Source organism: Ixodes scapularis, unplaced genomic scaffold, assembly GCF_016920785.2.
Source record: "Ixodes scapularis isolate PalLabHiFi unplaced genomic scaffold, ASM1692078v2 PGA_scaffold5__190_contigs__length_132052651, whole genome shotgun sequence".
In the NCBI taxonomy this organism is placed as follows: domain Eukaryota; kingdom Metazoa; phylum Arthropoda; class Arachnida; order Ixodida; family Ixodidae; genus Ixodes; species Ixodes scapularis.
Window position 1 is genome coordinate 33826278 of NW_024609880.1, and position 24711 is coordinate 33850988.

A 24711-nucleotide genomic window follows, 5' to 3' on the forward strand; every position below is an offset into this window, starting at 1 on the left:
GGGCAGCTCCCGTAGAGCAAAAACGAATTCGCCAGTCCGAATATTTACTTTCGAAACAGAGAGTGCTACGCGCGATCGCCCCTCTATCTGCTTCGGTCCGGGAAAATGGAATATAATCTCGGGCATGAGCTTGCACCAGCAGCCTCGTCAGAACTGCCATGGACGTGGCAAGCTATAGACTATCATCTGAATGCCGGCGGCCGAGGTGATTTGCGCGGAAGGACACTTTCAACGAAACGTCGATGAAATGTGAGAATTTCGATGAATCGAGCTGTCAGTGAAACGTCGCAGTCTGGACGAAACAATCTTTCGATGAAATGTCGTTCGATTAACTGGTTGCCACCGCGCTATCGGGACGCAAAAAAAAAAAAAATAAAATAAAAACATTCACTAAAACTTCTGTCGAAGAGAACACTACAGGGTGCGCCACACATGTTGAACAACGGCGGAAACGGTAGCGCCATATAAGTTTGGCGCGAAATCCACATCCACTGTTGGATTGCTCAACTGATTGATTGATTTTAATGATAGAAAAACAGAGCGGTTAGCCGATGAACGTTTGTCCTAGCTGGCTAGGCTGCACTATACTCTTAGGAAAGTGTGGCGAGAAAGAGGTTTCGCCTAAATCCAGTTGTTCCGATTCACCATGTATATATATATATATGAAAGAGAGAGAGAGAGTACCGTCTGCAGTACATAAAACCAAAGTAGCGACAAGCTTTGTTGCTGCGTACCCGAGAGATACGAGCGAGCGTTGAACCGCTCTTTGCTTGCATGGGCCGTTCATTTCAGTGCTGCCGACCCCAAGCGCACACACACACATTAAGTCGCTTTAGGTTTGCCTGCTTGCCTCACTTTGGTTTTATGTACTGCAGACTGTAATCTCTCTCTCTCTTTATATATATATATATATACTGTGTGAATGGGGACTGATTCCGGACGCCCTTAAATTAGTGGCACTGCTTCCGACGAAGCATCACAACATGAGAAGTTGGCCAATGAAGCGACGCCGCGGTGTCTGGAGCGGCGTGACGAGCCTTCGCCGCAGCCGTCTGCGGGCCCAATTGCTCAGCCCGCGGCAGTTTGCACGTCTCCGTGCTTCTGTGCGCGGAGTCCTCGGGGAGAGCATCGACACCCACGAAGTGGCCACGGAGAGCCGGGGTCGGGGTCCTCGGCGGCTGCCAATTGGAGAAGACTGCTCGTAGTGGCCGTGTGCCACAATTGAACGAGGGCCTCCGAGGGTGCGTTCAAGATGGCGGCGGCTACAAGCCCTAGAGAGCCCTTCCGCGCGCGCTGTCTCGAAATGTTTGGCGGCCGGATATGTGCCCTCGTCGGAAGTTAACTCGTCGCGCTGCGGTGCTTGATGACTCGGGTGTTGGTGGGGGCGACTCGTGAGCCCTCCTCGGCGCGCGTGGATTGATTACATGAACGCGCTTTGTGTGCGTTTATTTTTATTTCTCTTCTTTGTATATTGGAGGGTTCGTTTTACGTTGGTGATGTTATCTCCCTGTACTCCACTAGCTGAATTTTTCTTCTACAGCGAGACATCAGGTGGTTCTTGGGACAGGCCGACTTCCCATTGGCTTCCCAACTGGTACCTTGGTTATGCCGAGTATACTGCGTCGTATTCTTGGAACCTAACGTGCCTGACGTTTACGACACCGTTGTTGGACACTGACGATGTATTTGGCGGTGTCCTCGTTTCACAGTCGGAAGGACAGTATGATACTCTGTATTCATGTGGAGATGTAAAAAGTTAATTTCGTACCTATAGTTAAAGAACAATTAGCGAATCCCCCGTGCTTGGTGGGGCTATCTTATTTGCTGATTATTAGTTGGACTTATAAATACAAACACTTCAAGGTTGCCCATGTCGATTTCCGTAAAACCTGTCGAGTTCTTTAGTTCTATGTATCAGCTATTTTTTCCCGGTGTTTTTGCGCGGTGCCTTTCAGTCTATTGTCATCCGTCTTCTAGGATAAAATCAGATCTCTGCGTCCGGTTCAGAGCTCAAAAAGATGAATTTACCGCGTGATTCTTACGACGAGCTTTCTCAACGCCAAAAGCTGCTTTCTCAACGCTCCGAGCTATCTCGTTTCTACCGCTGCGACACGTTCAACGAATAATGTGGCAAAAACGCTGTCTCCAGCCCCACCAGACAAGGCGACGATATCCCCGTCGCTTCGCTCTGAAACGCCTTCTCCACAGAAGACGGGCTAGAAACGTCTGACAACAACGTTGAACAAAACTTAAAAAGAAAACTACACAAACGGTCCCCATAGATAAAAAAAAGAAGGGAACGACAGCCAGCCAAAGCCAGGGGGAGCGGGGAGAAGAGAAGGCCCGCATCCATCTTCGCCGTCCCTGTGCGCCCCGCCATTGTCCGGATCATCGGTGTCTGGCGGGCGGACGCAGTCGGGGGTCAGCGTATCCCGGAGTAGCGTTGCGCGAGCAGATGGCCTCCCATTTTTACGGCCTGCTCCCGAAAACCGCCCTGACAGGGGCTATCGGAGCCTCCGTTTATTGGGCGTCGTAAAGTCACTCCCCGTGGAAGAGGACAGACACCGACCGACGGCGACCGACTGCCTCTCTTTTAACCTGGACTGGAGCGAGGCCGGAGAGACGGGCGCACCGAACCGTGCCTCGGAAATGTCGCGCGCGTCACTGCGAGTTCGGGCGTGCCGACTAATCAAGTAGCCTGTACGACATTGTGGAATAATAGCACTCGAAGAGGGTGAGCACTGAGTGGTGGTATTAAAAACAGTCACAAGTGCACCGTGTCACGACGATAGGGGAACGACACGACTACTGACTGAGTTACCTTCTAAAATGTTTTAATAGCGCGCCTGGTGTTATGGCGGCGAAACCTCCTTCTCAGACTAACTGGTCCGTTCGTGTGTCCTTGCGTACACCATAGCAGGACACGTTAGCACAACCGGCTTGTTTATTATAGGAACAGACGCCAAGCACCCACTTAGAAGTACACTGATCTCTACTCGTCCCCAATATGCGGACACGACCCCAGAACCTAACGGTCCGCAACCCGACGCTTTGCGTCGGCATGCACCGGCTGGACGACTTCCTGCGTCGTGCACCGGCTAAGATGTATGCCCCACGTCTCCTACTACAGTTATCCTCTGCCGATACTCTCCATAGTGCGTGGGAAGGACGCAAATAAACGTGATGAAAATGAAAAAGAAACAACAAAAAAACTGTTATTTTGTTTCCACTACACGAAACGACTTTTTTGTTGTCTTTTAAATGGATTTAAACGATCGCTCCTGAAATAACGCAATCCGTTCAGTACGGAATTCGGATATACAGTTCGCTGCCAAGTTTTTGTCTTGTGTTGTGCGTTGCGGAGAAGGAAGCAGGCAGCCGGAAAAAGATGTGAACCTCTTTTGTCAGCGTTTGAAGCGCTCGTACCTTGCAGAAAGCTCGTTGGCTTCCAAAATAAAATTGCAGCGCGTCACTGGAAGCGAGTTGCGGTTATTTCCTCGAAAGGCCCATTAACTCTCACATACACACAGACAAAAAAAACAAAAAAAACAGTGTTGGTGCATTGTTGCAATGAAAGGGACGACGGGCTGTTTCGCTGAAAGCGCTCGTCACCGAATCTCGGTAGCGCGGAGGAGCCGCGTCCATTCTTGTTGCTGACACCCGCCCGATTACTTTCATCCATCACCCCCGCGAATCTGCATCTCATTAACACATTCGCTGTTCTCCGTTTCACCTTTCGGTGGACCCCGGCAGAGGCCACGAACCTTCCCCCGGCCAATCCAGCGCCGAGAACGATTCACGTGACTACGCGGCGCGGCGCCGCTCTCAAATGTCACGTGACACTCTCACACGACAATGGGCTTCCGTGGTGCGTAGCGTCCACCGCGGTCCATCGTAAGCTGAAATGGAGCATAGGCGGTGCGTTAACGGCGGTCATATCCATTTGCGTTGCTGTATAGAGCCCGTGCAGACAGCCAGCTTTCGCCCAGGCTCGTTCCGCACAATCAAAGCTGTTGTTCTAAATAGACCGTGAACACTTTTACCACCAGTTCGAGTTATTAACCGAGTATGAATAAAGCCTTGTGTTCAGGTAGCGTGAGCGTGTACTCTTATCGACTGTGTATCTATTCACAGTGTTTAGCGGAAAGTTATTTTATACAAGAATTACTGTAAAAAAATGTTTTTTTTTTGTGGTTTTTATACACAGTAAAAAAGAATCCTGTCGTAAAAGTACTGTTAGGCGTTCTTCGGCTTGTCCATGTTTCGCACCCTAAAAAGTGCTTTTAAAGGAGCGATGCAACAATTTTTGTACTTTGCGCAAATACCGCTTAAAACGGATCCTTAACGTTAATGACCTATGAAACACGCGTTTGTTTTTCACCCCACGGAATAGAAGTCCCAGAAAAAAATTTAAGAAAAACGAGCAGCGTTCACCCCCTCAACTCGCAGCCAGAACAAGAGGCCACGTGATTTGGAGCCGATTATATGCCGCCAGTGTTGATCATAGCCACGCGCTGGGGTTGGCAAAGCGCAGGACACGCGCTGAGTTCCAGACATTGTTATGGCTCGGCTGTTGTCGTCATTGCAGCGATTGGACACGGGTCGGGGGATCGGTGGCCGAGTGGGCTGAAGCGCACACCCAGCTCGACGCGCGTGGAGCGAAAGCTCGCGCTGCCGAACCCAGGGATCCTGGGTTCGAGCCCCACCCCTGCCCGTTTCGATCTGGATGAGCATCGTACCGGCGTGCGGTCGTGTATCACTACTGCGTGGTGCACGTTAAAGACCCCAGGCTAGCGGTTGTACTGCACTGGCTAAATTGCTCATCTACAGTGTAAACCAGTGTCGCCCCTACTGGCAGACCAACCTTACGCTGTATAAATCACTCAAACGTCCAATTTGACTTGACTTTGGACACGGGTCACAACCCGAATGCTTCTCGAGCTAGCAATTTTCACGAGCCCAAGTCGAGTGCCCACGCAATGCTCGGGCCCAATCTATGAACCGCATTCAAATATCGTCACTTGGGTGTACTGCGATCCCCGAGTTACGTCATCAAATTTTGCAAAGGAGAGATTGAATGAAAATGATCGCTTTTGTCCTTGAAATTACACCGCAACAAAGGAGTTTCTTGGCCAATGGCGTTGCGTGTGAGTATCCTTGAGTCCCAGGTGTGCCAGTAAGCTCGTGTAGAGAGAAAAACATTCCAATTAAATATCGTTGCACAGCTCCTTTAAGCACTATTTTAAAGGTTTCTTCGTGAAAAACTTATAAGCGGCTATTTTAAGCTCCCTTTTTTATGCGAGAGCTCTCCATCGCCCAGTTGCTTTTCAGTGCGCCAGAGTGCGATAGTCCTTGAAACAAAATAAAGTCCCTTGAAAAAAAGTTCGCGTTTACAACTATCGCTATCCATTATTGTGGAAAAGCGCAAGACTCGTGCCACGAGCGGGTGCTCCGCCGCTTCCAAGGGCCGCTCGAGACACGGGCCTCGTGCACTGCCGCATTGGACGCTACTCGCAAGACAAACGCAAACACGTCGAGGTGCTTTAAGGCGAAACCGTTGTGCGCTAGCTGAAAGATTTCCCGGGGCGTCAAAGAACTTTTCAAAAAACGGATATTTGTTTTTAGACTATGGTATACTAGGATGTGCCATCGTATTTCGTGTCCCAGTAAACGTTCGATAGTAGAGAGTTTTAGTAGATCGCTCCCATGACTCCGATAACGATACCCGATACTTCGCCACCGCCTCCCTTGTGCATGCATAGTATCGTTATCGGGGCTATCGGAGGTGTCGGAACGATCAACTAAAACTCTCTAATGTTTTCTTTATTTTTTTTATTCGTATTTTCGATAGCTATCAGCGTTACTTAGAAAGTTAAAACACACATCCAGTTTACTCGAGGTGCTATTCTACCCGTATGCCTCGTTAATCCATGTGGCCCTTTAATTTTCAGCCGACAGAACTGGTCACTTTTTAAAACAAAACGTTTAACCAGTACAGAACAAGCCAAGCGTATGTGTGGTGCGCGCATCCGCTTGGCTTGTTCTCCCCAGAACGAACTGGACAGCGAGTGTTCATGCTTGCGGGGCCGCACCTCCACTGCCAGGACCGCTTTTACTAAGCTTTATATTGGATCGAAGAGGATGGAGTAGTCCGTCAGCAGCAACTCTATGACGTAGAGTTCACAGAACATGTTCACGTGACCGAATCCGCCTGGTGGCCCGCTATGTCTCCTCACGTCAAAGCGATCGTCGTATTGCCGACTTCGCCACTTGCCTTATATTTGACTGGTCCAAGAGTAGTCAATAGGACCGATCTCACCAGCTAGTTTGGGTACGCCACCGCTGTAGCCATGCATTGTAGAAGCTGTAGTCTTTCTGCACGTGCGACAACCCTGCTGGAGGTCTGCACGAGCAGAGCACGATGCGGCATGAGCTGTCTCGTTAACTGGCGTCTGCGTCCTATGAACTACAGTTATGGCGGCGTCACGCATGCGTGGAACTCTTAGTGAGATCGGTCTATTGAGGCATCGACCACTCTTTTCACCTACTGACTTGCTGACCCAAGCGCTGAACTTTGGGGTCGAAATTTGATAATAACTCGGACTGCGGCGTGCAGCAAAAACTATGCTCCGTGGCAGATGGTTAGACGCCACGATATTGAAGCCAGTTGCCCATGATCGAGCCCTTCAGGCGTGTCCTGACTGTCATATCAGTAACGAAGATCACCCGTATTTTATCTGGAGCGAGGGCACGCGTGCCTCATAGCCCTCATTAAGAAAAGGTAAGAAAAAGAAGAAAAGTGAGATTTCGCAACATGCACACAACAAATCTCGAGAAGAATGGGCGTGTGGCGTAAGCAGCTGTTTTAGCTTTCCGTTCATTCTGCTTCCCACAAATGTAAAAAAAAAAGAAAAAAAAGAAGTGTTCTTGTTGGGCACGCGCTTTTGCAGATGATGCTTGACAAAAGTTCACCAAAGACTTACGACCAATAGAAAAATAAACTATTTATTGACGAATCCATGAGGAGGGCTTCTAGGCTGGTGGATCGGCCGTTTTTAACGGACAGAGTATAATTGCGGAAAGTTCAGCGATGTCAAAATGGAACATAAAAAAAAAAAAGAATAGTTGACTTTGCTTCAAACAATTAACAGGCAGGTTTGCCGTCCTGCCAAGCGTCATGTTTAGAAAGAAGGCAAATGAAGCGGTTGGAAATCTTTTTCAGCCGTATGAGGGTGGCTTGAAAAAAGCAAAGAAAATATTTTGGGCAGTGTTAAGGGACTTTGAATTTCCAAAAGTGCTTAAGAGATTGGGAGAAGTGAAAGCGGTCCCCGCTAAGCGTGAAGTTTTTGTTGAAGGACCACAAGGCGGGGCTTTCCGTTAAGAATTGTGGTAAATGAAAATGGAACTTTGCAGATAATCGTGTCGTTTTTTTCTTCTTTTTCTTTTTTGCAGAACTGTCTCGTGGCAGTTAAAATTGCTAGTCCGTTGTCGCTCAGAATTTCTGAGTAACTGATTGAGCTTGTAGAATATTAGCGCCTGCTTGCGCAAATATTTTACGTTTGTTCTTTTCTGTACGAGACGAAATATTGGAATGAATCGAAAGTTGGCGAATCTTCGTTCCCGCAGAAAGCAGAAGTTGTTTTTTTTTCCTGCATGTTGCCGTTAGTTGTGTATAAGGGGTATTCCCTATAGTTGCGTCTGGACACGCGGAGGCTCCTTGGGAGATCAGGAACAGACGATGCAAGAAGGTATATATGAGGTCGCTCGATACCTCTTTAAAGTTGGGATGGAGCCATCACCGGATAAGACACAGTACATGGTTGTGGCCAGACCATAGAAAAGGAATAGCCGACCTGATACGACTAGAGATCAATGGACAGGAAATAAGTAGACGCCCGCACATCAAGATACTGGGAGTCACCTTCAAGGAGATGGCCCGCACCAGGAGGTGGATACCCGAGCTACAGAAGTCGTGGGCACAAGGTCTCGAGCTCACCCGAAAGATCGCGAGTAAGTCCTGGGGCGCTGACGAGGAAGCCCCCAGGATCTTAACGGAGGCAGTACTCACACCCAAGGCATTGCACAGCTGCAACTGGCTCAATCTGACCAGACAACACTGAAAGAAACTTGAAAGGTTGAACTACCAATTGATGAGGGCAGTCACAGGCCTTCCAAAATACACAGCTATAGAAGACCTGGGGAAAGAAGCCCAGATGAATACGATCGAAGGGCGTGCCGAGGCTCAGAACATTGCCCAATTTCAACGGCTCGAGGGAACAGAGCACGAATGCAAGCTCCTAGCAATTCTAGGATACGACATGCGAGACAGGCCCCCCTAGAGGAACCGCAGCCTCCATAGCAAGATAACACCATCACCGACCACAAACCCATGCCGAACACTCTCAACCAAGGGAAGCGGGCTCGAGCGGCCAGGCTGCACGCAAGCTGGTGCGAAACGCACGCGACAGAAGATGAGTTGCGGTATACGGACGCCGCCAAGACTAAGAACGCCACGACTACATCGTGGTACGACCCACGAAGAAATGAAGAGAACACCGATATACTTTCCGAGGGGACTTCTATCAGAGAGGCGGAACTGAGGGCTATCTTGGCGGCTTTGAAAGACGTGCTCAAGAAACAGACCCAGCCAGGCAAGGCGCGAATTTTTACAGACTCGCAAGAATCAATACGTGCGTGCCGATGCAGCAGAACAAAGAGTCGCACGGTAAAGCAGATAAAGAAAGCGGCAGTGGAGCTCCGCACAAGGGGCACCATACTTACAATCGAGTGGATACCCGGACACAGTGGCATTCCCGGGAACGAGAGGGTACACCGAGCCGCAGCGGAGACAGCCTGTAGCACTCACTCCGCGCCAGGCTCAACTTTTCGGGAGAAGACGAAGGCGGAAGCAACGGACCCGGAGGAACGGGCCGAACTCGCCAAACTGGAGAGAAAGGCCTAGCTCCGTGGCCAGCTTCCGCCGACAGACAGCAACATACTGGCAGGATAAAGTCGGTGGGAAACCGTCAGGATTCGAAGAATAAGGACGAATACTGCTCTTACACCATCCAAACTAGTATTCTTTGGCCTGAAAAAAGATATGGACCCAACCTGCACGAGCTGCTCGGAAGGAGCCGAGGCAGCATTGCAGCATCTGCTCTGGGCCTGTAAGGGCCTCGAGCGTCATAGAAATGATGCTCTGGACAAGATCCAAGGCGCAGACAAGCCTACGACGCTCAAGAAGTGGACCAATCTAACGGGCACTCCTCAGCACAGGAAAGCCATCCTCGACTCCTTGATACAGTTTATCAAGGAGTCACCGAAGACGTCACTACCATCATCATGAAATCCCTCTCACCCCTCACAACCCTTCCCCTCACGTCCCAGGAGCACTACTCCATAGCGGGTGAACCCCTCAACAAATAAAAAACATCTCTCTCTCTCTCTCTCTCTCACTCCCTCAAGTTGCGTGCACGACTGCTAAAGACGTGCTGACGGCAAGCGAGCTTCTACAGTTCCTCTGCAACGTGCATTCCGCACCATCAAGATCGCCCGCCTCAACAGCCTATTACCGTGAGCTCGTTCTAAGCATGCGCTCTAAACATCGCCCTCATATATGGCGTCCAGTGAATAACCCCCTATAACATGAGTTGCCGTGTCCAGTGTTCACGAGCCGTAACATTCCTTAATGCTCGAGTCCAACTACACTCCGTTCAGCGTTCAGCTCCAGCCAGTGCCACAAGCACGAAAGTTCGAGGTCGCTGCTCTGAAGCGTTCTTCCTTGGAACGAGCAGTCGCACCGAAAATGCACGTCTCAAAGGCAGGAGCGCGATCTAGCTCGCGCTTGTACCTTTGGCTGCAGTCTCATCTGAAAAGCTAGTTTACCCGTCTGCGTTGGTTGCGTTCGCAGCAACCGAAACGACCGTAACAACAAAATCACCTGGACAAGTGTTCGCCGTACACAGCATGGCAAGCGATGCGGGTAGCTTGGCGAAGCAATCCATGAGTCATGGTTGTCGCCGTGTTTTTGTCGTTACGGTCGTTTTGGTTTCATGCGAACGCAACCGTTGCAAATGTGTTAACCAGCCTTGAAAATGAACGGAGTATAGAGCGTCAAAGAGAAACAACCGACACCGACGAGGCTCAAGCACGTGCAGCATGCACGCGAAGGCACCTTTGTCGGACTTTCAGTATCTCGGTGCTGGTGATGCTAGCACGAACGATTGCAAGCCTGCCAAGCTACCTTCGCGCGCATGCTGCACGTGCCTCGTCGGTGTCGGCTGCTTTTCTTTGTCGCTATCGTGGGACTCTGGTATTGCTTGAACACCACAACTGGCAAGAAGCTGACTATAACGTCAGCAAAGGATCTCTCATCGACGGAAATAAGAGGAATGTAAGGACTTCAATTTTGACGGTGTTGGCAGTGTTGCTTTGAAAGCGCTATGATTTCAGGCTTTCACCATGCCCATTACAACCCCATCGAACTTGTTGTTCACAAAGTAATGACGTCACGAAAGGTAACCAAACGAGGACGCCACCGAAACATCTCGCCGCTAATATATGTTTACCATAGCTCTACAAACTGGCAGCTAAGGAAAGCAAGGTGGCATGCTTAGTGTGCCGTGACCTGCGCAGCCTTCAGGGGAGATCAAACATCAGGATCTGCTAATCGTTAGTGTTACCTTCCTCTATTAAGAAATGCCGGATATAACTATGGCCAGGGGTTTCTCCAGGAATTGAAATTAGGGGAGTCTAAATTTGTAGGGGTGGGGGGGGGGGGGGGGGGGCGCACTGGGAGTAGAGGAGTCGTTGCGAATTAAGGGGGTGGGGTGCCTTCAGAAAAACAAGGGGTTCCCCCCCCCCCCCCTCCCCCCCCCCCCCCCCCCCAGGGGGTGTGCAAGGAAATCACTGACTATGGCTTGCCTGGCTTGCAATACTTTGCACGGTTCAATCTCTATCAGAACGTCCCTCGCCTCGCCCATGCTTGTCTTATTTTATTGACGGTGGTAGTCTGGAATGTTTTTGTTTTCTTTCCTCACTATTTCATGTCCCCATCCCCTTCCCCAACGCTGAGTAGCCAACCGAGGAAGGCTGCCTTGGTTAGCGTCTCTGTCCTCTCCTCCTACCCTTGTCCTCTTGTGGGCATTCTCCGGCCACTAAGCTACTGTTATTTCTTCCTATTGGCAATTTGGATGGACTTACAGAAGGCGCCTAGGGCCATATAGAAGGTGCAAGTCAGCTAGCAGTTACGTATGTGTCTGGGTGTATTCGCTGGAGGCATATGAGTGCGCTGTTCAATGTGCATGATCAGAACGAGCTCACATGTGTATGCTGCTAAGACCGGCAATCTTGATGGAGTAGAATGCACGTTGCAAGAGAACTGTGGAAGTTCGCCGTGTCTAAAGCAACTGAATTTTGGAAAACTAGCGCCAAGCCCGCTGTAGGGTTGCTCTTTTGGTTCGTGGAATGAGCAATTTCTTCTTAACCTCTCCATTCTCGGTGAACCGGTCTAAATTCGCTGGTGTCGAGTAGCTTTGTAGGGACGTTTGTTGTATGCCGAGCTCCTGCTATTCAGACACCGGCGAAACAAGCGTACATCTTTCTGCCGCCACCACTTTCGGCGTCGGTGCGCGGAGACATTGAAAAATAATTTTCCTGTCTTGAAATGCACAAAACGAGCAATATACTTGTAAGATATCCGTGGAGATAAGCATTCTTAATAAGTTGATTGCTTACACAGTGTCAAAGACGCTTATAACGGCGAATAACGCTTTCAGCTGGATGACGCTCCACAGCGATCTTGGCTTGACTGGTTCAGAACGACCCTTTGAAGCTTCGAAGATTTGAAACAACCAAAATGGTGATCTTCATGGCAACTGAGACCGATCAGGCAATCACCTTGCGTGGTTTTGTCGTCTGTTTGTTAAGATCTGTTTGTGTCCGGCTAACGGGCGGGGAAGGGGACGGCGCTAAACTTCTCCAGGATCCGGTGATCTTGACCATGACCCCGCGCTGAGCAGCCGCGGACTTAGCAGTGAAACGCTGGCAAAGGCAAGGACGGCTGGGCGTAGCTTTGTAAGCGCTTTCTGCGCGCGGGTGCTCTTGTCCACAAAGCATTCTGCAGAGCCACGCTCTCGTTCCCGCGTCTCTGCAGCCCCAAAGCCACCATGCAGGGCCCATAAACGCGCCGTGGAACAAAGATTCCATTTGTATCCGGGAGGTGGTGGGAGCGGAGGGAAGGTGACGGGGGAGGATTCGGCTCGCTAGTTGCGAAGCTCACGCTAAACCCTGACCACGGAGACGCTCGAATCTATGCCCCGAAGACACGCATAGGTATACTTGGGACACCCGGGGGCCACCGAGGCACCGAGAACAGCTGCTGTCGGCAAGATCCTGTCTGCGCTGTGGGGGCTGCCACTGACGAAAATTACGGCTCGAAAGAAGGAGAAACCGAGGCAGGCTGTTGCTTTCACGACCGTCACGACGTATAGCTAATTATACGGGCTTCGCGGGCGAACAGCTGCATGGTGCGGCGGCGAGTTCTTCTTGGAAAAGGGCCGTCTCTCCCCCTCCTGCTCGGGCACGCATCACGGGACCGCGCAGAGGTGAGAACTCAGAAAACGAAGGAAGTCGGGAGCACATAACGTGGAGGCATCCGGGGATGCTGTGTGGTCGCTTAGAACTCGAGAGGATGGTCCACTTTTCGCAGGGTGGCTCGCATCTCCTCTGGGAGGTTGCAAGAGGTGCGTGCATTCTCGCACACGTTACTGGAAAATGAATCGATTACAATTACGCTTACTTAAGAAGTATTCAATTAGGGACAAAAAGTCATTGGTAGGGCGGTATCGCGATACAAATGGTTTTGGCAGCATCGCGATTCAAATGTATCGCTATAGTATTTTAGAAGTACAGTTTGTATTTATATTTCTGCATCTCGATACAATTTTACGACTGTACTTTGTATTTATTTATAGAAATACATTTCGGTTATATTCCTGTTATCGCGATACTATCGGCGGAAGATGTGTCTTGTTACAAATTTCGATGAGCTGTTTATTTATGTCGGGCGCAAAGACGTGAACGTTTAAATTCTTCAGGGAGTATTCTTTTGTTGATTAACAAATATTGCTCAATTAATGTATATCATATTTACTTCTGGTTCCTTGTATGCACTCGCGGCGTCACCCAACCAGCCCTACCTAGTATGCGGACTTATCTAATTTGTCTTTGACAAACTTTATTTCGCTGCCTGTATTTCTGCAAAATGTGTTACTGTATTTGTATTTTAAAATACTTTTTCTTATATGTGGCAGATGTATTTCTTATACGTAACGCAATACCTTTTCATAAATTTATTTCGGTATCAGTATTTTAGACACATTTTGCTATATATCCCAGTGTTTGTATTTCCCAAATACATGTGAGGGTATTTCTGCCTAACCCTAGCCGTTGCTTGAAAAAGTAACGGTCACTTCTCCGATCACTTCGCATTTTCTAAACGACAGAATTCTGCGCCGGTTTAAAAACGGGTCTCTCGTACCGTATTTATACGAATAGAATCGCATAATTGTGAACTAATTATCTTTATTGTTCCACCAATTCTGGTTCAGACCATTCTGCTGTCAGAGATTTGGTTCGAGGATTGCGTGGTAGGAAACGTTTACGAACAGAAGGCGCCGTTGGAAACGGGAGGGAGAAAAAAAGTACAGGTTGCTAGTAATTTTAGTAGTTCCAAATGTGATCAGATTAGTTTTATGATTAGCTCCTCAAAAGTTTAATGAAATTATTGTAGAATTACTCCCATTAATTTGATTGCCTGTAATTAGAACCATACAAGTCTCTGTAGACCTTTCCCGAAAATCCCAGGAGACCTTGCAAAGAGGGGAATTGTGGGGATTTTTGGATGTACGCCCGGGTGCCGGCTCCAACTCGTCGTATATCCTGGTAACAGCGCCACGATTCACTCTTTTTTATCGGTAGGAGCTCAGAACACACGCACAGAATTAAGCGAACGGTAAAGAAAGTCATGACATACTCTGTTTTGCTTTCCTTCCGCCTCCTCTGCGTTCCGAAATCACGAACTGTTTGAACCAAAAGTCAACTTTGACTTCGCTTCGTGGATAATTTCACGTGCCGCACATCTCGAGTGTCTCGAATGTCGCATGCCAGGTATACCTCCTCGAATTGGTAGCCACGCTTCATATGAAGCACAGATATCCCGGTGGCTTGTATGTAAGCTGACGTAACGTAACGTAAAAACTCGGGGCTGTGTGAACTCTCCTGGTTCACACAGCACCGTTTTCTTACGTTTTATTACGTTACGTATAAGTCAACCAAAACACTCGTGCCTCGAATGTCGCGTGTCAGGCTTTCTCCTTGAACTGGCAGCCACGCTTAATATGAAGCCCAGATGTCCCGGTCAATTGTACGTAAGATATCGTATCGAAACGTAACGGAACAAAAAAGGGGCTGTGTAAACCTACAGCCTTGATTCAACCTTAAAGGGGTCAAGAAACGATATCGGAATGCAAAGTCCACGACTTTGCAGAGGCCTACTGACCCTAGTCTAGCCCATGTATACTCCCACAGACCGCCACTGATTCAAAAGCTTTGTCGCGGTGAAATTGCGAGGATAAAAGTGGGCTATTTTTTTCGGTCTTGCCTGCGCAAAACTTGATGACCTAATTGTGGGATCGAAGCCACCATCCTAACGACAGTCGAGCACGGCTCATGGATTGGACACGAGAACTGCGTGAACACTGGACTCCGGCTGGTAAGAATCAATGCCTCGGCGGACACATGGGTAGTGAGTGGCTCGTGTCCGGCCACTGTTGTGGTGGGGAGAATAGCCGAACTCTAGCAATGCCTGGAGGGAGCTCAGCACGTGTTTTCTACTTTGCCAACCCCGCCAACTGCAGCGCGTGGCTATGATTAACGTTGGCGGCATAAAACAGGCACTAGGCCACGTGAGCCTTTATCCTGGCACTGCGTTGAGGAAATGAACAATGCTTATAATCCTGAATCTTTTTTTTTTTTTGAGACTGCTTTTGCAGTCCTCTGCTCGTGGCTCGCGAGCTGAGGAGCTCGCGAGCCACGAGCTCCTCAGCTCGCATTTCATTTTCCCCGATAATAGAGACAGTGTGAACCCAGCTCCAGGAAAAACAATTGTGGCGGCGAAGTACAGTAACGTAGCCAGAGATTTTTCTTTTTTTTTTTGGGGGGGGGGGGGAGGGGGGGGGAGGGGAGGGTCTAGGTGACCGAGATGCCCATGACTTGGGGTGCGGAGGGGTACATATGTTATAGGGTAGTCTAGATTCTGTGGGGGGCTACGCGACTGGTGAGATACAACCCCCTCGCAATTATTTCGCCATTGTTGTATAAGATTCGTGATAATCATATTTTTAATTCAAAATGTAGGGCGTTATTTCGTAAACGTCTAGTTTGTTGGCACATGTAGCACAAACCACCGCATGGCGGTATGCGCCTTGTGATGTAACTTAATTGGTATGCAAACAGACATTGGGACCTCTAGAAAAATAACTCTGGTTTATTTATAAATTCTAACCTTGTTCCAACCTCGCTTATTCGATATCACAACTTTCGACCTGATTTATTTACTGATTCCAGGCCTCGAATTTTTAGATTAGACGCGAAGTACTTTGCGATGCAGTGGCTTCGAGCAGTTTCTTTGGACGCGCTAGCCTGTCCGTCATAGTCGTGCCTATGTTGACCAGGAATGGCCGTACAAACTTCTCTATTACAATCCTAGAAGCTTTTGTCTCATGGTCATCTGTTGCTGGGCACGCTTGAAGGGGCACTTCTCTAAATGTGGCAAAATCAGTGCTTTTAACGTTTTAAACATTGAGTGCTTTCTAATATGTAAAGCATCAATGCCAAAATCTTTTTTTTTACCGTTATTAGCACTGCCGTCGATGACGAGTGCGTTGGCAAATGTTGGCGTTGGTCGTCTGCAGGCATCTCTGCCTTTCCTCGTGCTTTCGTCCTCACCACGCGAAACGCTGAGCATGCGCACTTGCGACCAATCGGCGCGGGAGGTGTCCGTCATTAAATTGCAAACGCTCTCCATGGCTTGAGATGGACGTCCCTCTCTACATTCAAGGCTTTCTTTGTAATTACAACGATAGCTACACATCGAACCTTAAAATATCGTCGTCTATCTTAAATCTTACGTGGAGGAACCGTCGCAGCCATCCGCGGTGCCTGCGACGCTGTGATGACTAGGAGGACGTCGCCACCTCGCAGGGAGTGACGGAGTTAGCGCAGTTACCCTCGTGTACTGCTGGGTAGAGAGTCGAAGAGGACGGTCGGTAAAGCCTTTGCGCGCGCGCTTCGGTATCTCGGAGGCTATGTCTAGCGAAATGCAGTTCAAGGGTCAGCTCATGGATGGCGCCAGCTTGCCAGGATGTTTTCTTGTCATAAGCTATCACAAGCATTCGGTCGCAAGCAAACTAATGTGTGTGAACGAGCCTTCATCCTTGAAGGCTCGAGAACACACTACACAACGAAGGACAGTTTAGTTTTAATAAGCACATACAAAGGCGGCTCCGCCTTTTTGGCAATGCTCAAGACCCGCGGCTCTAGGCGAGGCCGAGGCGCATTCTGAATCTTTCTCGGTGTTTGTCACGTAGTGACGTCGGTTTCCTCGATCGTCGTCATGGTGTCTTTGTCGGGACCTTCTGTGAATGTGAAGCCGTCGTCGACGCCGTGGCGTGCCTTCCGCGTGGACGGCGCCCTGGTTTGGCCGTGTGAACGGCGCCGTGTTTGCGTGAACACGACCGTCGGCACGGCGGTCTTGTTCGCTAAGGCCTTCTTGTTCGTGCTGATAACGTAGGGACCCGCCGCAGGGATCTCCCTTTGCGACGGCACCAGCAAGACTCCCACGAGGAGGCCTGCGCTGAGAGATCAATTATTTGTTTATTTATTGAAGCCTGGAACGCTTTCCGACTGAACCACCTAATTTCAGAAATTTATTCCTTTGTCGATCCTTTCGTCCCTCCGTCCATTCGAGCATTTCCCAGTTAAATTTAGCGGGGTAATGGGCGTCACGTGTCATATACAACAATTCACTTTTTCCTTTAAATTTAGCGGAGAAACTGGCGTGACGTGACCTATACACCGATTCAGCTTGCCCGCTACATTCAGCGGGGAAATGTATACGTAATGGCTCTTTACTCCCCGAAACGACTGTATATATAATGTCCTCTAAGCAAATGTAAACAATACATCTTTAATACCACATTCCACGGATTACGGTACTTCAGATATAAAGGTCTCTGCCAATTTGTTTCGACATTCTCAGGGCACGGAGGGCATTGCAGGGGAGATGAGCATGAAAATTCACACTAAATACCTTCGCGATTCTACAGGAGAGTGTCCACTAAAAAGGACGCAAACCTCGGACTTTTTTTTTTAAAGTTTTAACGAGAAGTTTGAAAAACGATTTGACTTAGGTTCGACACTTACGGGCTGGGGTGGTAGTTGCGAACGAGCTTACGCCACGCGGCGGAGCAGGATAACAAAATAACTAAATCCGTAAGAAAAGTTATATGTTTAGTTGTATGTTCAGTAAACATTGGTAACGCTTTTCTGAGATCTTAAAGGGGCGGTGCAACGATTTTATGATTAAAAGAATTTGCATCTCGTCTTTTTTACGGTGTTTATCGTGTCCCGGAGGTTAGAGAAAACACTTCCTTCATTAAAAATGTCGTGATTCCGCTGCATAATCGCAAAGCAAAAGTCGAGCTTTTCTCCCCACCTGCAGCCCCAAGTGGCAGCCGAAGGAACTACGGCGGAAAGATTACGTGACCTCGCTCGGCTCTAAGCTGCAGCATAGCGCCCGCTAATGTACGCAGAGAGAGGGAGGGGAAACGTCCTCCGAGATAGCACACGGGAAGCTACACGGCACTCCGAATGACGTCACTGGGAGGGGGACCAGGTGTGACCCTGAAGGCTGGGAGTGAGTTGAGGGGTGCCCGAAATGCCAATCTTTATCTTTTTTTTACGCAACAACTAGGACACGCAGGCGAAATCGGTTTTCTGTTCTTTACTTCAGAAGTGTCAGAGGGCAACTTCCAGAAATCTTTGACCGAAGTCCGAAAATCGTTGCACCGCCCCTTTAAGTAGACCATGGTACGAACTATTTTCCTGTTTTTAATCTGAAAATCTTTGCATAAAAGTGAGGCAACATTGGAACGGTTAAGGTGCGTTCACACAGGCATTCGAATCGTAACCGCAACCGCAGAGAGTATCCGGTTTGCGAACACGGTTCCACCGCCCGTGTGAATAGAGCGTAATAGAGTGTAAACAGACGAACGCTCACTTTTTTCTGAAATTGGGATGCATTCGAGCGGAACCCAAGTTCTGATTTGTGCCGTGTCGTCGCCGTGCCCTGCCATCGTCAGACACATGTAACTAGCTAACCTCCCCCCAAATTCGGCGAGAAGCCACTACGGGTTACGTTCGGTCACGTACAGTGGTGTCCACTACGGGTCTTGTCACGTCGGGCATCACGACGTCGCGTCGTGGCGTCGCCTTACGTCGTGTATACGTGACTCACCGTCTAAAGTCCGTATGTCACGTGACGTGACGGTGGCGTAGCAGCGTCGTTAGACTTCCGCGTCACCTTATCGCGGACCGCAACGATCGCTACCAGCGACCAGAGGCATATTGTAACTCGTACTGTATTGTAACTCGTAACCGCAGTCACTCTGCTCATACGTCATACAAAAGACATATGTACGCTGCACACGTACCATGCCAGAACTATCTACGGAAACACGTCAAGCATCTTTGCAGCATGTTTGCTTCGTTCATATATGTACGCTTTGAACATGTCTGCATAAGTCTTTATACGACCAATGTTAAAGAACCGTCATACAAGGAAGAAGCACGCTTCAGTGAGAGTCTACAGACTGTCTTTTTTTATGATTTATTAAGCAGCCTTCCCGCGGCTTAAGATGGCTCGTATCCTCCGCTGTGGTCCATCAGAAGGCAAAACGCAGCTAGTAACGGCGGGTGTCAAATGCTGATGCAGCTTGACGTCATGTCGCGTGACGGAAGGTCACGTTGTCATGTCACGCGATATCAGGCTAGCCAGATTTGCATATATAGTATACTATATCGCTAACGCATTCTCCACAAAGGAGGCGTGGGCAGTAGGTAATAGGAGCGCTTTAATATGTTCTCGCAAAGGACACGTATAGACGCTTTGCACACGCGCCAAATTACAGCCGCCATTGCTGACCTTCTCTTGTCTTACCGAGATGCCGAGCAACTGAAACGGTAGTTGACGATCCTCTACAAAGGCCGATGCTTTAGAAAAGGACACAGTTGAATCTAATATGGATCTAATATGGTCCTTCATCAATCATCTCTGTGAACCTGTGAAACCTAGGTCTCTTTTATATACGTATTTTACGTATTGCTGTAATCTCTGCAGTTATTTTTGTATCGCCATAGCTGTCTGCCAAGTGCACGGGGCCCGGACCCCGTCAAGTCAACATTTGTTGACTTTTTGTCCGTGGCTCCGGCGTCTGTAACCCATACGGATGCAAAAATAAAAATTATTATTATTATTATTATTATAACCTGGCCTGCTATGGCAATGATGAAGTGAAATAAACGGAATAAGAGGAAACAAAAATTGAAGGTCAGTTATGGCGGCGTCCATGCACAGCTGCTGCAAAGCGTCTATAGGATGGCTCCGAAGGCCGCGTTCCGCCGACGCCTGCCCTCGACAGATTATGGAGGCGAGTCTGCGCGACGCTGTCGACACCGCGACCCAGCGGCCCGCGAGCCAGACGTATCCATATCGGACGCGGGCGGTACGTCGTTCATCAACACAGACGAACGTTGTGAGAGACCCTCGGAACAGAGACGCGAGGGCGCGTGACCTCCCTTGACAGTCGACGCGCGCCGTCACGCGAGCCGACGACGCGACGTCTTGGCAACGACACCGCCCAAGAGCGTCACTTCGCAGCTCGCGCAGACCGCGAGATGTTGGAATAGACCCTTAGAAAAAAGAAAAAAAAAATCTCCATCGAGCAACATTGGCGGTTGCCATTTCCTGGGCGCGAAGCGCGTGAACGGATACGGATACGTCTCAACGCTATAGCTATGCCGAGTTCATGTCGAACGTTGACACAGTTTTCGCGTCCAATACATGCTCAGATTGGGTCCCAAACTATAGCGCACTGGAATAATCGGGTCTGTAGCTCTTAGCTAGGTGGCGCCCACTTTTGAAAGGGGTCAATTCCGGTGTCTCGTGCTTAGGCTTTGCAGCTTGGCCGGATTGTTACGATGGGATTCTGCGAGTTTTCAGAACTTTAGATTATCGCGTCAGATAACGTATTATCCGATCCGATTTCGCATCAAACACTGTAAATACTCTGGAGTTCCGTGATCATTCTTATATTCGTGTTCTGTTCTTGTGGCCAACTTATGAGAGTTCGTTCCACGCGCACTGGCACCGTGCGAGTTCTCTCCCAGAATGCATCGTACTCGCGGAGTGTCACTCGGAGAACCTGTCCCGAACGAACTTGCCCAATGCAATCTGAAGCTGCGGCTACCTGTGTTGTAGCAAAAGTACTGACCTCAAACCGAAACTGGCTCCTTGCTGTTCGACATAAGAAGTGGGACCGCGACAGAATGCGGTCGCTGCAACATTTACCTTTGCGATAATTAAACCAATTGATTGGTTTCATCGTGGAGATAGCTACAGAGGACGCATGTTTCCGCCACAAGCTGGCAACAAAACAACTATTAAACGTAACAAAAGGCGAGCAGTTTTTCAATTCGTATGACTGTTTATACTGGAGAACATACCGTTGATACTAATCGCTCAGAAGTTTGATCAGCTTGAAGTGTGAACCTTTGAACAAATACTGTTTCAAACTGGTCCATTGGTATTTTCAACACTACGTTTCGCGGCGCCTTCAATTTCGATCCTTGGTCGCATACATCTGGGTCAGCTTTTATTCCTAATAAGACAATAAAATCAAAAACTTTTTCGAAAAAAAAAAACAAAAAAAAAAAAGAAAAAAAAAAAAACGAAGAAAAACGAGGGCGCAAAATAACTGGCGTAGGTAAATGTTAAACATGACGATTTTATCCAAGACGCGGTTAAAATCCCCACGTTTAGCTTTCTCGGCTGCCAATACGACGCATCACAGGTTCTGCTGGGCGAGCTTTACCGATAAATGTCCACTGGTGAGTCCACAATCGGACATATTCTGGCGATGTCTTTTGACTCGTACAGCCGTGGGAGAGATCTCGCGGCCAATGATGTGTTTGTCCCGAGCCTTTTTAGTTTTTACTCATCCGTAGATTTCAGGGACTGTACGACAAAAAAACTTGCAAAAGTATAGGTTGTCGATCGCCTCCTTCATGACTTTGCAGAAAGTCGCTATTCAGCTCGCGTTCGATCCCGTCTCTCGCGGGACGCGATTGCTAGCAGAAAATTCCATGTATTTTTTTCGGTTCCTCTTTGTGCGAATGGCAGCTCGCAGCAGACCAGTAGAAGACGAACCACCTCGGCTGCTCTCGCACCTCTCCCGAGCGATGCATGACGGGATTGCATTCTGGCGCACACTCGATTTTTTCGGTGTCGTGAGTGCATGCACGCGTGGAGTGCCGGCCCCGTAACGAACTCGGAGGAAAGTGCAGCCACTCGTGGAGTGACGGCCGAAACGGACCCGCTCCAGGCTGCGAGTGGGGGGCACGCGTGGGCACGACCAGAGTACAGTGAAGCAAACTTGCTATTAGTTTCATTGAGTGCGCTTCTCGCCGCATACTGGTGTACTGGCGTGAAGCGACAACCATGGAGGAGGCATCGCGATCCGTATCCGGCTTCGCCGCAGTGGAACTGCGTGCTAAGGAAAAACACACCTCCGGAGCGAGACGTGACGATTTTTGAACAAAATTTCGGCTTGTATATACGAATGGCTGACTGCGATATCCTGGCGGTATATTTTTTCCAGTTCTGGGTTCAGCGAGCATATTTCGGTATGGAAAAAAATATTTACGCGGACTCTTATTCAGGTTTATGTTTTATGCCAACTTTTTTGTTCAGTTGTCACTTTTATACAGGTGTGAGTAAATTAGAACTAAATGAGAAGTAGTGGGTGCAAGCTCGGGGGAAGAACTTTAACGAGTTCGCCGGGATTGTTTTTAAAAAAAGGCATACGAATCGTTCATAAACCATTTTTCGTTACAAAGTTCCAGATATAAAATGTCATAATCAAATAACACGAGCTTTCTTTTTTTAAAATTAAGAACTGCAGTTTTATTACGACCTCTAGAACTGGAAGTAAACAAATCTAGGTAGTCAAAATTATTGTGTTCTAACATCATTTCGCTGGGATTCAATACCCGAAAACCATTCACCGCAGTTCGTGCTGTCCTTCATCAATCATCTCTTTCTTTCCGTGTCTGATGCTTCTACATGCAACTAAACAGCTAGTTTTGGGTTTCAGGGAATCGATCCTGCTGTGCAGTCGATGATAACGGAAGGTTGCACGTAGCTAAGAAGGCAAAGCAGTAAGAAGGCAAACTAAACACTGCCTAGTTGTACAGTTTGGTGGGAACAGCGCAAGTGCATAAAAGGGCTCGCTGTAAGAGAAATGAACTGCAACAAGACATGTAGTTAGACTAGTTGGACAGGTCAGCACATGAATCTCAACGTTATATTTGCACTGTTATTAAGGAAACTGAAATGTGCGCTCGTGCTATAAAAGTTTCTTTTACTGCTCCAAAATGGACCCTTTGGCTCCTCCAACAGGCTGCTCCAAAAACGACGCAGACTAATCACATCACTGCATGTGCGATGAAGCTCCTTTCCCCGCAGCTCTTTCCTCTTCAACGGCGGTACATCTCGACCGTGTGTTCCCCGTTTGTCGTAGTCCTTCTGCTGGTTGTTAGTCAACAAAAACGACTTGCCCGTCGATCTACTTCCTCACCCATTTTATGAAGGTTAAGTCTTCCTTTGTGATGAACCGGTAGATTTCCGAGCGCCGTAGCAGAAGTAAGACGACCACTGCTAGAAATAGCAGACGACTAGTTTGGCGCCTGAACACCTGACCTTCCCTGCTCCCTCCGTCTGTGGAAGGAACAGACCACTAGCGTGCTCGCCCTTCAAGTTCATAGTCTGCTTCCTTAAAGGGACTATGAAAGGGTTTTTCAACTTGTTCCTCCTTAGCTGGAATCCTCAACTCAAAAAATCAAAATAAGAAATCACGTGATCGTGACGTGCTTGGGCATCGGATGCGGTGACCCCGAAATCGCACCGTGCTTTCTAAGCACACCGTGGAACTTGTCATTCGCCACTAATGATAAGTGCCGTCGCGGCACCCACTGGCCCCAAACGCCCCAAACGCTAATCCACATAGTCGCCGACGGATTGATTGTTGACGAGCGCGTAGGTCCAAGTGACGCAGTGCTCGTGTACAATGCCTGAGCTCGGTTCACCCGACGTGCTTAGGCACCGCGGATGCATCACAGTGAAAAGGCAGCAAGCAAGAAAGAAGGTGAGAAATAGTGCCCAATATTTCATTACACGAGGATGTGTACCGAAAAGGGAGTAAAAATCCCCCTTTTCGGTACACATCCTCGTGTACTGGTTTTCTTTTGGCCTACTAAACGATATGCGATTAGTAAGATCCCGATCGAAAATCATTTACCCAAGTCAAAAATTCGTTTCATGGCCCCATTTTATGAATAGAGCGCGTAGAGGCAAAGGCAGAAAGCTTGTCTGTCTACGCACCCTATCTTTCTGATCAACGCTCGACACTGACATCGTTCGACCCTCTGCGGTAGCGCACGAAATTGCTCGCTGCATACACGGCTTGCACTGACGTCACAGCAGCATCCATTGTGGTGGCCTTGCTGCTAGAGCGCGTATCTTCTCTGCAGCATTCGTTTTGCACCACCGCATTCGTTTTTTTTTTTTTTTCTCGGCAAGAACAAGCAGGAATAACCACCAGCATGGTTCGATTACGTCATGTGCAAGCCCCGTCTAAACGGAGAGACGTTCCTCTCATCTGGAAGCCTTGGTATGGGTTGCACTCGCCTGCAAACAGGAGCCCCAGCATGGCACCGATGATTATCAGCGATTCCGACGTGGGGTTGGGTTTCTGGTACAGTTCCTCCGTGTTGACGCGGTCCTTACTGTTGAGGAGCATCTCCATGCTCCCGGCGTTGGGCGGAGAACCCCATACGGGCGGTGACACCGCCATCGGAAGGCTTAGCGCTGTCACACAGCTGAACGACACGAACGCTGCTCACCGAAGCCGATGGACGCCCTCCGTTTAGAACAGCCGAAGCTCGGGAATATGAGGTGGTTGACTCTGGATGGGAACATTCAGAGAGAAGACTCACCACCACGTAAAATCAGAGGGTGAGTGCGTTGGCGTATACGCACAGCCGGGGCTCTAAGTTGGACGCTTGACGAGAAAGTCGGCGTGAATGCCGACCACCGCGATTGGCCAATCGCAGCGCGACGTTGGCCAATCGCGGAGGTCGGCGACGAGGCCGACTTTCTCGTCGAGTCCCGGGACTGGACACGCGCGCTTTATCTTTCGGAAAATCTGTTGTTGCTGGTTAAAGGTTTATCTTGATTCTACGAATAAAGGCGGTCTACTCAGAATCTGTTATTCAATTGTATTTTGTATGGTTTGTGGAAGAGATCTGCGCGGG

General features: G+C 49.0%; 1 protein-coding gene across 1 annotated transcript in view; it reads left to right on the forward strand.

Annotated features, from left to right (window-relative positions):
- The window catches only part of LOC8037764 (leucine-rich repeat-containing protein 4B), a 305952-nt gene that overhangs the window by 142616 nt on the left and 138625 nt on the right, over positions 1-24711 (forward strand). The gene's annotated exons all lie outside the window — the stretch shown is intronic.